This window comes from Pithys albifrons, chromosome 15, assembly GCF_047495875.1.
Source record: "Pithys albifrons albifrons isolate INPA30051 chromosome 15, PitAlb_v1, whole genome shotgun sequence".
NCBI classification, from domain to species: Eukaryota; Metazoa; Chordata; class Aves; order Passeriformes; family Thamnophilidae; genus Pithys; species Pithys albifrons.
This window is the reverse complement of record NC_092472.1, coordinates 3,943,793-3,958,552: the sequence shown is the minus strand read 5'-3', so window position 1 is coordinate 3,958,552 and position 14,760 is coordinate 3,943,793.

The following is a 14,760-nucleotide window of genomic DNA, read 5'->3' as shown; positions in this document are numbered from 1 at the left end:
CCAAAGTTTGGGGCATAACACAGGGCAATGGCCCTGTAGTGCAGCTTGAGATGCTGAGGGTGGACATCCAGATTACCTTCCTTTCCTGGGAGGTGGTGTATCCCTGAGACAGCACACATTCATTGTTGGGGGGTTAATAAGGCTAAGCCCAGTGAGGCCATGGCCATCCTGACCTAGTGCTGACAACAGTCATGGTGCAAGCAGCTACTGGCCAGGAGCATCCCAGGGCCCCCATCCCACAACCCCTTCTTGAATTCAGAGTCTCTGGGATATATGATCTCTAACCAGGTCTGGCTTGGCTGTTTCTGAACCCCCAGCTGGGGGAAAATGCTGGCTTCCTGTGACACAACAAGAGCATTTAACTCCTGCCTGTTCCTCTTACAGGCATCACCACTTCTTCATGCAGGGAAGCAGTGGGGACTAGAGTGAGGATCCCAGGGCCACTTCAGAGCAGGGGTCTCACAAATCCTTCCTGCTTCCCCAGGCTGGGGATGGCCAGACAGCCATCAGGAGCTGCAGCTCTGATGAGGGGAAGAGCATTCCTCAGTGACACTCCCTGGGTGGAGTGAGAGAGGAGGTGGTGTGGGGGGGTCTCTCCAGTTTCAGTGAGAAATGCTTGACAGCAGAAGGCTTGATAAAATAGCTGTTTTACTAAGGCAGGATAAAAAGAGAAATATCAAGTGCAGTAAGTCTTATGCCCCTTCAGATTCAGGACACCCTGTGCTTGTACAGCACTGGATGGACCCAGGATGGATTTTCCCCCAGTGCTGCACATGTCCCTCCCCTGGAGAGAAGTTCTTCCTTTTTGGTCCCTCGAGCTATTATTTATCCTTCCTTTTATTATATCTTATTAAAGCAGCTGTTTTTATTATGCCATTTGCTGTCAGGCTTTTCCTATTGAGATGCAAAACTAACTCCCTCTCTCACACCACCACCCGCCCTCCAGTGTGGAACAAGGATTGCCTGGAATATGCTGAAGCCCCTTCCCAGCCCCCAGCACTGCTTTCAGCAGAACAGGGGTCTGCAGCTGCTGTTCTGGCTGCAAGACTGTCCCACAGCTCTCTGACAAAGCCAGTCTGCTAATGGTCCTGTCTTGTAAATAGTTTTCTTCTCTAACACAACCCGGGTGCTTCACACGCCACAGTCTCTTTCCTGCTCCATCCAGACCTTGCAGGATCTGAGCGCTGTGTCTCCCCACCCCAACCACATGGTATTTGCTGAACAGCTGTAAAACAATTAATTGAATTTAATTATTGAGAGGATGTTCATGTTTCCTGCACATTTACAAACCGCATTATCTCAATCACACCAGGGCTGGTCTATAATTCTCTTTTTAATGAGTTCCCTAAATATTCCCGTAAGCAATATCCTCAAACTAGTCCCTCTCTCTAGGCACACTGTGAGGGGCTGAAAGCACCCTAATGGTCCCTGGGGAGGGAGAAGGACTTTTTGCTGTGCTGGGTGCATTCCATATTGGCTCCAGGCAGGAGGATTTAGGGGAGCTGTGGTTTTCTCCTCCTGGACTGATTCACTCAACTGTTCTCCTTGCCCTGTCCACTGCAGGGCTATTGCACAGCCCCTGCTGGGACTTGCTGGTCTAAAAGAAGACAACCTTGAAGCCCACAGCTGATACAAACCCACTGAGGTGCTGGGGAGCTTCCAGGGCAAAGAATGGCCATCACCCCTCTAGGACTGAGGCACAAAAAATGTCCCCTTCTCTTACACCAAGAGTCAGCTCAGCAAATGCCACCCTCTCTATCCCCATCCAACAAATTGCTCACCAATCCAGAGCAGACTCTGCACTGTGGGAAATCAGAGTATCAAAAACCTCAGTACCTTCACAGAGTTTTTCCCATGGTATCTTGCAGGGAAAGGTAAAAAGGTATTGCCTCCATGGGAAAATTTTTTCGAGCTGGTAGTCTCCAGCTATGTCATGGAGAGCAGGCATCCCAGGTTTTCAAACCCTAGCCAGGCCTCAGGAGGAAAGGAAGGAATCCCACCAGTTCCCAGGCCCATGATTATGCTCCAGAAAATGCCCCCAGAGCAGCTCTGAAAGGCTTTTCTGCCTTAGACAACCCCTTCATCATAGTCCCTTTTCTTCCTGGTGAAGCTTCAAGTGAGAAGCCAGGTAGGCTCTTCTCTTCCAGAAACTGATGGACCCTTACAGGGTGGTATCACATCTACCTCCCATCAGTGGCAGCCCCTCTTACCTCTTACAGGAGGATTGCAGAGCTGGACCATGCCTCCATCTATCAACATGGCTGAGATCTTCCTCCTCCTTAAAGGACAGCTGTGACTGTCCATGGAAGACACTGCAGTGTGGTTTAAAGAACAGCTTTACTCCCTCCTGACAAAGACAGGGACTGGGGTCCAGTGGATGCCTCCTCCCAGGTGTGGGACAGGACACCTGGCTGGGCCGCTGCAGGACTCGGCATGGGCAGTGTTACAATACCTGAAGGATGGCTTCAAACACTCATCCTTTTATTCCTCACTCCACAAAGTCATACTTGGAGATCGTCTCATATCTCCTGTAGCCAGGCTTTGTTTGTCATTGTGGCCAGTTGCTGCAAACAGCACATAAAGAGATGCCTTCATTGTTTTCATGTTTGCATAACAAGAAGGTTAGAAGTTACAATTCTTCTGGACCAAAGCTCCCACATGCTCCAATCCAGACTGAGGAGCATCTGTGTGAATAGGTTTGTTTACAGTCAACCAAGTGTTTTCATCTCAGGGATCCAACTAAATTCCTCTCCTGATGACTATGACTGCCAAAGAACATCAGCACCACCTCCACTGGCACTGGGCAGAGCAGGGGGTGCCCTTCTCAAATCTGTGCTCATCCCACAGGGCTGCAGGGTCCATGTTCCAACTGAGGGTTCATCCTGCTGGAGAAAGATCAAGCTCATGGGACACATCACCTCTCTCAGACAGAGCAAGACCAAGCACTGTGAAAACTCAGACCCAGCTCCAGGAGTTGTGCAAGCCTTCTTGGAACACAGGGAACACAGAAACCACTGGGAACCAGGGCTGAAAGATGCCAGAGACATGTAATTGCTTCAGCTCTTGCCCAGTGATTTCTCTTCCTCCTCTGCTGTCACAACTAAGAAGGAGCTGTGGCCAATGATACCAGCCTGGCATTGTCCTGGGGGCAGAAATGGACCCCTTCCCCCAAGGCTCCAGGTCAGGCACCTCCAGTGTCACCAGGCTACCCTTGGATCCATGGAACAGCCTGGCCACAGGGCACTGCTCATATGGGGAAATGTAACCTGAGAAAGCCTCTGCCAAAGCAAGCAGGGAGAGAGACAGAAACTCTGGCATGTGCACTAAAGGGGGTAATTCACTGTTAGTGCTCAGAGGCTGGACCACAGTCCAAACTAGGATTGTCTGCCTTGTCACAAGACAGAAAGCTGGTGCTTCTCCTCTCTGAAAGGGGACACCAGGAAAAGGAGAGAGATGGGAACTCCCTCCAGTGTTTTGAGGCAACAAGCTGGGGAGAGAGGCGGAGTTCCTACTCCCCAAAGCAGGGGAGCTGGGCTCCCTCCTGCCAGCATCACCTGCAGGCTTCTCAGCTCCTCTCTGCACCCAGGTGCCCAGCACTGCACTGGTCCAAAGGCACCCAACAGCCGCTCATGTTTGTGCTCCTCAGCCAGAGCTGCCACATCTCCTGGCTCCCCTCTGATAGTGCCCAAATTTCCACACTTGGTACCCAGGTGCCTCCAGTCGCTGCTCCCTGCAGCTCCAGGGAAATAAACAGCTGCTCTTTCCCCTTTTCCTTGCAGACAATTTGCTGCTCAGACAGCTCTGCCCTCCAGCAGTTCACCCGCCTTGAGGAAAACCACTTGGGTTTCCAGTCTAGGGTGGGATCTGAGGAAGGCAGAAGGTTCCCCCTGGCCCTCATGGGTCCCTGGTCCTCCCCCCAAGGTGTGCAGACCCTTACCAAGGGGCAGAGGAAAGGACAAGAGAGGCAGGGACAGCACCAGTCTTGCAGAAGCTGCCAGCCCTAAACAGACAATCTCACCTGGAAAAGCCCTTTCCCTGTGCTCCCAATGGCAGCAACACCTCACAGTGGAACTGCTTCCAGGACTAGACACCCCTCTTTGGAAGAACAATGACAAACATCCAGGAGAAGCTTTGAAGAGGGCAATTCATGCTTTGTGGATCTCCACAGCAGCCCCCATCCTCCTTGGAGAGCACAGACCTGCTTCCAGGGCAATTCCCTGCTCAGTCTCAGCACCTGCAAAGCACAAGGGGTGAAGCACTTCAGAACAAGCCTGAACCACAGCCATGGGTGGACTGACTGCCTGCAAGCCAAAGAGGGGCCAAAACCACTGTGAGCAGAACAGGAGTTTATAAATACCACTCCCCAAGTCCCCTGCACTGCAAGAGGAGCCTTTGGCTCCTTCCTGTTCATCTCTGGCTGGGCTCCACAAGAACTTTCAGGGCATGCTTTTGTCCATTCATTTTAGAATTGAGAGGGAGGGGAGCTGGAAGCATTTAAATTAAGCTCCAGTGCCTCTGCTCTCCTCCAGGTAGGTATTTTCTATTCCTGGATTTATACAGCATCCTTTTAAATTACTACTTTGGATATCAGCTGTGCCTGCAGGGCTGCATTCACTCACACACACATATACCTCCAGGATCCAAAAGGCAGGTCCTCAGCTTTTGCAATGAGCTGGAACACTGCTAGAACAAGCCTTGACTGCATCCATTAGCCTTGTGGCTGCAGTTTACCACCATAGGGATAAAGGATTCAAAACCTTTATCAGTAACATCACTAGGTGGGTGCAGGGTGCAGGGGAACTGCCAACTGGATGCAGCAAGATATTCCATCACAGGGACATCAGCTACTCACAAACCAGTAATGGAACTGAGCACTTGTCTGTTCTGTGTGGCCTAATCTGCACAGTTGGAGTTTAATCTTTCTTGTGTGAGTTTTGGGGAAGTTTTCCTTTCAGAGCCATGTAAACCAAACCCCACAGAGGATGGGGAGCTGGGATGTGTGTGCTCGTTGTGGCTGGGGTAGAGTTAATTTTCTTCCCAGGCTGTGCTTTGGGTTTGTGCTGAAAACATGGGTGATAACATAGAGATGTTTTTGTTATTGCTGAGCAGGGCTTGCACAGAGCCAAGGCCTTTTCTGCTTCTCTGCTTCAGTGAGCAGGTTGGGGTGCACAAGGAATTGGGAGGGGACACAGCCAGGACAGCTGACCCCAAATAACCCAAGGGATATCCCAGTGTCATGCTCAGCATATGAAGCAGGGAACATTTGGGGTGATGATATTTGTTTTTCCAAGTCACTGTTACACAGGAAGGAGCCCTGCTATGCCCAGCTGGAGGGCTGAACACCTGCCCTGCCCATGGGAAGTAGGGAATGGATTCCTTGTTTTCCTTTGCTTGTGCATGCAGCTTTTGCTTTCCCTATTAAACTGTCTTTATCTCAGCCCCTGGTTTTGTGGTTGTTTTTTTTTTCACTTTTATCCTTCCAATTTCTCTCCTCCATCTCATCAGAGGGGAGTGAATGAGCAGCTGGTGGTGCTGAGGTGCCCTCTGGGGTTAAACCACAGCTGGCAGCAGCCAGGGCTCAGGGCTGAGGACTCACCATGTCCTCTCAGAGTGGCAACAGTCGGGGTAGCATCTTGAGACAGAAACTTCTCTTTTGGGGAAAAAAAAAAGACAAAGCATCCTTTTCTTGGATGTAAAACTGCAAGAGTTGTTCTAAATCTCATTTCCAAACTGCAATTTGTTCTGTATCTTCCTTGTTAGTTTGCAAATGTTTGAAAGGGTTTTGGCCCAAGATGGAAGTAGTCAGGCCATTTCACCCCAGCTCTGTAAGTGACCTTGCTCCCTGTGGATATGGTTGGGTTCACTGAGAGACTCGAGAAGACCAGGTCAGACAGTTCACAGAATCACAGAATCAGCTGGGTTAGAAAAGACCTCTGAGATCATCAAATCCAACCTTTGACCCTACACCACTTTGTCTACCAGCCCATGGCACTCAGTGCCACATCCAGTCTCCTCTTAAACACCTCCAGGGATGGTGACTCCACCACCGCCCTGGGCAGCCCATTCCAATGTCTGATCACACTCTCTGTAAAACATTTCTTCCTAATGCCTAATCTAAACCTCCCCTGGCACATCTTAAGACAGTGTCTACTTGCTCTACTGCTGGTTGCCTGGGAGAAGAGACCAACCCCCCCCTGGCTACACCATCCTTTCAGGGACTTGTAGAGTGAGGTCTCCCTTGAGCCTCCTCTTCTCCAGGCTAAACATCCCCAGCTCCCTCAGCCTCTCCTCACAGGACTTCTGCTCCAGACCCTTCATCAGCCGTGTTGCCCTTCTCTGGACCCACTCCAGGTTCTCAACATCCTTCCTGAACTGAGGGGCCCAGAACAGGACACAACACTCGAGGTGTGGCCTCACCAGTGCCAAGTACAGGGGCAGAATCACTTCCCTGGTCCTGCTGGCCACACTGGCCTTCTTGGCCACACGCTGCTCATGTTCAGCTGCTGCCAATCAGAACCCCCAGATCTCTTTCTGTCTGGCCCTGTCCAGTCACTCTGCCCCCAGCCTGTTCTGCTGCAGGGGGTTGTTGTGGCCAAAGTGCAGGACCTGGCACTTGATCTTGTTAAACACCATCCCATTGTATTCAGCCCACCTACCCAGCCTGTCCAGGTCCCTCTGCAGAACCCTCTTGCCTTCCAGCCGATTGACACTCCCCCTGACTTGGTGTCATGTGCAAATTTGCTAAGGACAGTCTCAATCCCCTCATCCAGATCATCAATAGACGTTAAACAGGGCTGGGCCCAACACTGATCCCAGGGGACACCACAAATGACTGGACACCAACTGGACACAGCCCCATTCCCCAGCACTCTCTGGGTCCAGCCATCAGCCAGTTCTTAACCCAGCAGAGAGTGCCCTTGTCCAAGCTGGGGCTGCAGCTTTTCCAGGAGTGTGCCAGGGGAGATGGTGTCAAAGGCTTTGCTGGAGTCCAGGCAGGCACATCCACAGCCTTCCCCTCATCCACCAGGTGGGTCACCTGGTCATAAAAGCAGATCAGTTTGGTCAGGCAGGACCTGCCCCTCCTAAACCCATGCTGGCTGGGTCTAATCCCCCAGCCATCCTGTAGGTGCCACAAGATCACACTTAGGATGATCTATTCCATAACCTTGCCAGGCACTGAGGTCAGGCTGATAGGCCTGGAGTTTCCTGGGTCTTTCTTCCAGCTCTTCTTGTGGATGAGCATCACATTGGCCAACTTTCAGTCACCTGGGACCTTTCCAGCAAGCCAAGACTGTTGGTAGATGATGGAGAGTGGCTTGGCAAGCTCTTCTGCCAGCTCCCTCATCACCCTGCATGGCCAGCAGGCCCAGGGCAGTGACCCTTCCCCTGGACTCTGCACTGGTGAGGCCACACCTTGAGTGTTGTGTTCAGTTCTGGGCCCCTCAGTTGAGGAAAGAGATTGAGGTGCTGGAGCGGGGCCAGAGAAGAGCAACGAGGCTGGAGAAGGGACTGGAGCACAAGTGCTGTGGGGTGAGGCTGAGGGAGCTGGGGGTGTTCAGCCTGGAGGAAGAGGAGGCTCAGAGGTGACCTCAGCACTGTCTGGAACTCCCTGAAGGGAAGTTGTGGCCAGGTGGGGGTTGGTCTCTTCTCCCAGGCACTCAGCAATAGGACAAGGGGGCACAATGGGCTCAAGCTCTGCCAGGGGAAATTTAATTGGAGATGAGAAAAAAATTCTTTGCAGAGAGAGTGCTCAGGCATTGGAATGGGCTGCCCAGAGAGGGGGTGGATTCCCCATCCCTAGAGGTTTTTAAAGTGAGCTTGGCTGTGGCACTGAGTGCCATGATCTGGTAAAGGGACTGGAGTTGGACCAAGGCTTGGACTTGATGATCTCAGAGGTCTTTTCCAACCCAATCCATTCTAGGATTCTAGGATGGATCCCATCTGGTCCCATAGACTTGTGAGGATCCAAGTGGCTCAGCAGGTCACTAACATCTTTCTCCAGGATTACAAGGGGGCTATTCAGCTCCTTGTCCCTGTCTTCCAATTCAGGAGGCCAGTTGCCTTGCGGACAACCTGTCCAACCTGTCTTATTGTTGAAAGCTGATGCAAAGAAGGTGTTAAGAACCTCAGCCTTTTCCTTTACTGCTCAGCTCTTCCTCCTGCAGTACCCTGATAAATCCCAGTTGTCCTAAGGGAGTATTTTGGCTGGTACTTGTAGGAGAAAGATATCAGGCGAGGCTGCTGAGAAGGTATGTCTCTAGCACCAGATCTGGACAATGCCACCAGTACTGGGAACCCAGATGATGGTCTTCATTGACAGCTGTCTTCTATATTTGCTCTGGAGACACCAGCAAGGCAGCAGGAAGACAATGGGGATCAAACAGCAAAAAGACAGGAGTGCTGTCATCCTAATAAAAGGACAAGCCAGCTGGTCACCAGGAGCCAGATCAGCTGTCCCAGTGAGCCAGCTGTGCCCACCTTCTTGCACTCCCATGGGGATGGAGCATAGGTGGGACACGGGAAGAGGGAAGGGAGCAAGAGCCCAGCCATGAATCACACCACTTTGACCAGAAGCAAAGCAGCCAGCTGGATACTGGGAGACAGAGAGTCATGGGGTGCCACAACCATTGCAACTGCTGCACACAGTGCTGGGCTCTGCTCTGTGGTGGCTTTGGCCTTAGTTTTAGCTCGGCATCAGTTTGGCAGGTCCAGATAGAGTGACATAGATAGAAGGGGGCAAGCATCACCTGACTTGTGCAACTAAAGAGATATTTCATATCATCTGACATCACGGAAAGTATAAAAAGAAAAGGAGATGGAGCTTCTGTCTCTTTTTGCTCTTTGCCTTGGACCTGTGAGGACATACTGCCCTGCCTCTATTGACATTAGGCCTTGCCACCATCCCCTGTTGTTATCTAGGGAGATGAACATTGTTAATTTTTCTCCTCTCTTGCTGAGAGTTTTCTCTGGAAGAGTGTTTTGGGGGAGTTTTGTGGGTTTGGGTAGTTGGAATCTGTATTATTTGGTTAGGCAACTCAGTAGAGTTGTTATTATTTCTTTCCACATTTGTGTATGTCTGTGTTGTATCATATTCTGGTTTTAATTTTCTTTCCTCTGTGTAAATATAAAAACATTACCATTTAAAAGTTTTGCTTCTAGGGGTTTTTTTCCCTCTCTCATCTCTCCTTTTCCCCTGGGGGCGAAGACTCTGACAGACTATTGGGCAGTTGGCATTTTGCCAAGCTAAACCAAAACATGCTCCTTACTCCCCCTTAGCAGACAAGGAGCAGAAAGTCCCAGTTTTATAAATTCTTCTCACCAGAAACCAGCACAGTAGCCAGCACTTACTGGAGCTAGAGAACCATGCTCCCCTCTAACTTCACTGGGAACCAAGAACTGGGGAGGATCCCCACTCTCTGCAGGTGATGACACTGCAGAGTCCTCCATGGTCAGAAAGAGAAAGAACCAATGAGAGGGGAAAGTCATTTCACTGAGAAAAGAGTAACAGGGAGACTTTCAGGCCAGTTAAGGGAGAAGAGAAACACGATGGAATTGGAACAAGTCATTAGGAAAACAATCCCAAACTTAATTCACTTGCATAGAAGAATTACTTCATCTTTGCAGACACAGAAGCAAGAACTTGTTCTGCCATTGTGCAGTCACCAATTCCATTTTTCCCTTTTTTTTTTAAGAGTGAGGAAAAAAGGTATCTCTACAGCTCACCATGGAAACTGTTGTTTGGACAAGGAATGGCTGGTTTGTCCTCAGGGTGTCACTCTCTAGCAGGTGGCCAGAAAGGCACAAACCCTGTACCCAGGGTCAGCCTAGATCCAGCTGTGCCCCACTCTGGAACACCTGGAATCCAGGCTCCCTGGCAGGGTGACTCTCCAGTATCCCTGAAGAGGAATCCCTGCCTCGGTGTTCACCCAAAACAGACCATCAAAGGAAGCAGAGTTGTTTTTTTGGAGAGAAGCGGTTCCAACTGGAGGGCTGCAGTTATCCGTGGCCAAGCTTTCCCATTGTTATTTTACAGTTGCTTGATGTTCTGAAAGATATTTAGAAAAATGACTTTAACTGTCCTGTGCCAAACTGGGTGAGGGTGAAAAAAAAATGAAATTTGGCAGAGTTGTTATTCATTCAGCATGTAGCTTGGATGACGTCCAGTGACTAACACAGGAGTTTTAACTGATCTGGGAGACTAAAACCCATTCACAAATAATTTGATTTAGGGTCACTGTGATTTCTTTTTATAAATAATTTTCATTGAGAAGTATTTTTTTAATTAAGATCGACAGATCCTAATAGCAGTTCTATTGTGTGTGCCGTTCATCATTCCCTTTTTCCTAAATGACTTACATGTGTTGTGTGCTGGTTTCTTGTTCACTGCACACGATGGGGCTTGTTCACAGGGTAACCAACCCCTCATGGCAGTGGATGAGCCCTGCTGAACTCCTCACTCCAAAGGCACAGCTCTGAGGGGGACCCACGTGGAAAGCAAAGGAAGCGTTCCCCTTCCTGTTACACACTCCACTTCAGGAGCTGGTCTGAGCCTTTGCACAGCTTCAGACATCCCCCCACAGCTGTACCTGCCTTCTGATTGATCTGGCTCTGAGAGATGGCAACAGCAGCTTCGTTTTGATTGCTTTAGTGCTCCAAGTCCCATCATGGCACAGGAATCTCTCTGAACCAGAATACTCTCTTTTCCATGATGGGACTGCTGGACCAGGACAGGATCAAGGCAAATATCTGACACAACATGGCAAAAAGTCTAAACTCAGTTGCCTCCTAATCCAGCAAATCACCCAACAAAGCCTGAATAAATCTGGGAAGACTGCAGGAGAATTTGGACAGAAGAACAACTCGGCGACTCAAATGAATCTTTCTTGGCAACATCTTCCATGTGTGACAGCCTTTTCTTTGACTTGCACAATAACAATTGCAGTCCAGCCACTTCGGTTCCTAATCTTATCTGTTGTTTGAATGGCTCTTAGCTTCCCTCCCGTTGATTATAAATGTTTGTACAAGTTCTTGGAGTCAGCAGAGTTGTTGTTTCGTAGATGAATAACAAGCTTGGGCTCCAAACTTGGGGATGCTCACTGTAATGATCAGATATGTTCTCGAAAGCCCACTGAATTGGATTTCAAAACAAAAGGCCCATTGATCTTCAGCCTGAAATCCCAGCCACAACACTGAAAAACATTTTCCCTTGTCTTTCTGAGGAACTGAAACGGGTGCGATAAACTGCGACTACAACAGTCAAAGAAAGGAGGATTTATCTTATGAGGGGAAACTACCAAAAGTTGATCTTATTTAGGCTATCAGAACAGGGCTGATGGGGATATAATTGCTACTCAAAGACATGCGGAAGGGGAAGAAACATGAGAAAATCTTGGGAAATCTCCAAGCTGAGAGTTGTGTGGCTGGGGATAAAAAGATTCATGGTTTTCAGAGAAGAGATCTAGTATGGGTTTCAGCAGAACCCACAGAAGCAGCTCAGTGTGCAGCCCGATAACCATATGAGAGACACTGATATGGCTGCAATAGGCAAGAAGAGCAGCACGTGACACAGGAGCTCTCTGCAAGATCCCATCCAACCTTTGGCCATCACTACCTGGACAAGGCATGAAGAGACTTCCCTGGCCCCTGCACTTATCCATCGCCTTGGTCCATCCTGTTTGTACTTCACCTCATCCAGCTGCCATCCCAGGCTCACCTTGGCCACATGATCTTCTTTTAGCACTGGGCAGACTGATACATGTCCCTGTGACACTGTCATGGCCAGATGCCCAGGATGGGTTGCTGTGGGAGAACTCCCATTGAAATTGGGAAAAAACCCACTTTTTTTGCTTTGTTTTGTTTGCTTAAATAGCAAATACTGTATTCAAGTAAAATTCAGGCTCAAAACCAGAGCATCAGGTAGTTCCTCTAACTTCCAACACAGAATGGTGCTGGGCAAGCAGAGACCCACCAAAACAGTTTTACCAAAGCACAGACGTTGGCAGGTTGTTCCTGGGATTGCTGGTATCCACCTGGAGCACATCCACTCTCGAAACAGTAACACTGGCCCGTGCTGGGATTACAAAATAACCTCTGCTGCTGGACAGCATCATCAGCACCAGCGATTCTCACCTCACCCCAGTCAGAGACAGATCAGCCACGCCGCCAGGGCTTTCACCAAACAAATTCCTTCGCAGTTACGCATTTCCCAGCTCTACCACATGGATACCTGGTGGCATAAGCAAGAGGCAGCATCGATAAGCCTCGGTTAAGGCTGTTTAATGTCATTTGCCTTCAGGATAAAAAGAGTAAATCAAGACAGAGGGGTTGCCAGAGCTCCAGCCCTCAGCCTGCCATAGATGCAGTGAAGTTCCTGCACGAGGGACCCCCTGGGACAGTTTGGGTGGGCTGAAAATCAAACGCAGCATCTGTGAGTCCCAAGAACTCAAGGCTTACCTGCAGCCGACAGCTGGCAAGCTGCAGCTCAGCCAGCTCCAAAATACTGTTTCTGTGGTAAAAGGAAACTGTTTATTAATTTTTTTTTGGCTCTGAAATACTGTTTGTGTGGTGAAAGGAAACTGTTTCTCTATTAAGTTGTTTTATTACCCACAGAGTCGCTATCAGCAAGGCTCTAACCACAGCCATGGGGCAGGCTGGGGGTTCCTCCCATGATATCCTCTAAGCCTCAATTCAATCCCTGTCTCCTCCATAAGGTATATGTGTGCCAAACATATCCTGTGGGCCACCCCAAAATTCACCTCATTCCTTGCGTAACACTTGCGGGCTGTTTAGGATGCTTGAGGTAGATCAACGCCCTTCACAGCTGTCCTGGAAGCAGCAGGCAGGGAAGCAGGCAGGGAAGTGACTTTTACCCAAAGCAATCCTTGTCACTTTGCCTCCTGACCTGCAGCACCAGGAGAAAACATCCTTACTTGGGCTATTGCTGTCTTGGAATGGGGGGTTGGAAACAAGGACTAAAGGCTAAAGTATCTCCTCCAAAACCCACCTCCAGACCTCCAAAATCCACCTCCAAACCCCAGTTACGGGGAATGCTTGGTGTGTGCCCCCAGTTCGCATCCCCACTGTGCTCTCAGGGGACTCCCCTAAACCGCGCTGTACCAAAGGTCGATTAATTAACTTCACTACCAACCCCGATCAAATACATATCCCACCCGCGGAGCTCGGTACCACACCCGGGTGGAGAAGACCGGAACCCAGCGGTGCTCCTCGGCCCCGTCGGCGGCTCGCAGGGGTGCGGGGAGCGTGGTGGACCCGGGGGCCGCTGGCGGGAGTCGGGAAGGTGCCGGTGGCGCGGGAGCGGGATCGTGGACGGGAGCGGGGCTCGGACAGGAGCAGGGTCGAGGACGGGAGTGGGGCTCGGACAGGAGCGGGGGCTCGGACGGGAGCGGGGTCGAGGACGGGAGCGGAACTCTACCGGGAGCAGGGCTCGGATGGAAGCAGGACTCGGACAGGAACGGGACTCGGATGGGAGCGGAGCTGGAACGAGAGCGGAGCTCGGGGCTCGGACAGGAGCCGGGGCTCAGATGGGAGCGGGGGCCCAGAGGGGAGCGGGCTCGGACAGGAGCCGGGGCTCAGGTGGGAGCGGGGGCCCAGAGGGGAGCGGGCTCGGACAGGAGTCAGGGCTCAGATGGGAGCGGGCGCCCAGAGGGGAAGCGGGCTCGGACGGGAGTGGGGCTCGGATGGATGCAGCGTCGGACGGGAGCGGGGTTCGGACGGGAGCGGGGCTCGGATGGATGTGGGGCTCAGAGGGGAGCGGAGATCAGACGGATGCGGGGCTCGGATGGATGCGGGGCTCAGACGAGAGCGGAGATCGGACGGATGCGGGGCTCGAACGGATGCGGCGGCTCGGATGGATGCGGCGGCTCGAGCGGGAGCGGGACTCGGACGGGAGTGAGGCTGGATGCAGGGCTGGGATGGATGCGGGGCTCGGACAGGAGCGGGACTCGGACGGATGCGGGGCTCAGACGGGAAAGGGCCTCGGACGGATGCGGGGCTCAGACGGGAAAGGGGCTCGGATGGATGCGGGGCTCGGACGGATGCGGGGCTCGGATGGGAGCAGAGCTCGGATGGATGCGGGGTGGGACGGGAGCGGGGCTCGGACAGGAGCAGGGGATCGGACAGATGCGGGGCTCGGACGGATGCGGAGCTCAGACGGGAGTGGGGCTCGACCGGATGCAGGGTCGGACGGGAGTGAGGTCGGATGGATGCGGAGATCGGACGGGAGTGGGGTCGGAAGGATGTGGAGATCGGACGGGAGTGGGGTCGGAAGGATGTGGAGCTCAGATGGGAGCGGGACTCGGACGGATGCGGGGCTCGGACGGGAGCAAGGCTCGGATGGATGCGGGGCTCGGACGGGAGTGGGGCTCGGACGGGAGTGGGGCTCGGACAGAAGCGGGGCTCGGACAGAAGCGGGGCTCGGACGGGAGCGGGGCTCGGACGGATGCGGAGTCAGAAGGGAGTTGGGCTTGGACGGATGCGGGGTCAGAAGGGAGTGGGGCTCGGACAGAAGCGGGGCTCGGACGGATGAGGGGCTCGGACGGATGAGGGGCTTAGACGGGACCGGGAACTGGGATGGGAACGGGGACTGGGATGGGAGTGGGGCTGACACGGAAGCGGGACTGGGACGGGAGCGGGGGCTCGGACGGATGCAGGGTCGGACGGATGCAGGGCTTGGACGGGAGCGGGGCTCCGATGGGAGCGGGGCTCGGACGGGAGTGGGGCTCGGATGGATGCGGGGCTCAG